The sequence below is a fragment of the Etheostoma spectabile genome, chromosome 9, assembly GCF_008692095.1.
Source record: "Etheostoma spectabile isolate EspeVRDwgs_2016 chromosome 9, UIUC_Espe_1.0, whole genome shotgun sequence".
NCBI classification, from domain to species: Eukaryota; Metazoa; Chordata; class Actinopteri; order Perciformes; family Percidae; genus Etheostoma; species Etheostoma spectabile.
Window position 1 is genome coordinate 4,257,692 of NC_045741.1, and position 1,941 is coordinate 4,259,632.

Sequence of the window (1,941 nt, forward strand, 5' to 3'; positions counted from 1 at the left end):
CAGCGCTGTGGAGGAAGGTCTGGCAATGTGGGACTATGGGTTCGGTACCCAGAAGGTTGACTGGCACCTCTTCAGCAACCAGTCCAATCAGTTGAGAAACTGTTGTGGGAGAATGCACTTCTAATAAATTTGCCTGGGTTTGACACTGAGTTCCAAGCTACATGGCAATTGCACAATATGTTTTTTTTTATTTCTTTGAGGAAGTCATCAAAAATATGCTTTATGTTTGAACACCATTTTACTCATGCCTCTGTTCGTAGGCTACAACCCTGTGTTCTGTTATCTCACCGGGGATTGATAAGACTAATAAACCAATAAGGTTCCTACAAGGGCCAGGCACCATGGTAAGATCCAAACTAGTGCAGGGAATGCTGGGAAATCTTTCCTCCCAAAAATCCCAAACAAACAAGCCAGTTTTAACAGTTATTTATTCACAAAAATGCAATTTCAAAGAAGATTATGAAGACGTGTTTTCATGGCGATTATCCAAAAGACAAATGAATCACTTTTCTATAATTGCTTGTATTTATGGTTAAAAGTTATGCCATTTTGTTCATTGTTTGTTACGCGGTACTCTGATTTAACATAAATGTTTTCTCCTACATTCTTTTCAGTGTTTTTTTTTTATTTATTTTTTTATGTGTGTATGTGTATGTTTAAAAAAAATAAAAGGGTAAATTGTAAAATTGCTATTGTGGCACTCGTAAGTATGTAGTGCCATATTGACAAATGGAAATATATAAAAAAAAAAAAAAAAAAAGTTATGCCATTTTAGTGGCAGAACATATTTAAACATCACCCCCACTCAGAAGGAAAAGTCCAAGAAATATTTGGGATTAGTTTGTTCCCTCGGTTAAATCCCTGCTTCAGATATGTAGTCATTTTATGGACAACTTTCTGTAAAATGTTTATTACATCTACAATATTTGTTCAATCCCTGCACTGTTCACCTTTTCACTTTTGCACTATCATCATTACACACAGTCTACAATAGCATCTCACCTTATCATGGTCATTGCATTTTTGTGAGTGATTTCTATTTTTATTTGTATTCTTATGTATGTGTGATTTGTGTGTGTATATGTGTTTGTTGTGTTATGGTTGGTTGTTACTGGATGCCTAAAATATCCTACGGAATGAATAAAGTATCTTTCTATCTATCTATCTATCTATCTATCTATCTCTATTTGTAATTATCTTTTTGTACTAGACATATTAGGGTCAATCTAATCAAATAAATCTATAAGTATGTGATGTACATAAAACCATGCATGTTTAGCTGGTTATGTGTTTTGTCAGGATTAAGCTGCTGGAGGAAGAGGAGGAGAAGGAGGAAGGACTGGATGATTCTCTGAGTGAAGTTCACTCTCTGTGGGACAATGGGATGATGTCACTTTCTCAGAGTAATGACATTTCCAGTGGAATTTAGGTTTGTCACAATGATATTTTGTGTTGATATAACCCGAGAATGATCTCTTGTAGAAGAAAGACATGATCAGGTTGCATTGGGTTTTTTACTTTGGTGCCTCCAGTGGGAGTCAGAGACAGTCGTTTTAAAGACTGGAGTTTCCAGGAAGTCACGTGCTCAATTCTTGGCAAAAGATCAGCAGTGGGATCGCATTTCACGGCCTGAACTTGATTTAACTCTTTAGAGAGAAGACAACCACAGGCATTTTAATGACTACTTCATAATGAACTCAACAAACAGGGACAGACATTAGGAGGAATAAAAATACCTTGAGCTGCTGATATTACACGGCCTGCCCTAAAGCCATGTTTCCTATTTAATACTTCATGGTAAACAATAAAAGTAAATAGACTGTTCTCATATTCATTCATTCATTCAGTAATTCAATTCAATTCAATTTTATTTATAGTTATAGTAATTCATTCAGTCATTCATTCATTCATATTTGTTATACAGGAAAGTTAAAAGTAACA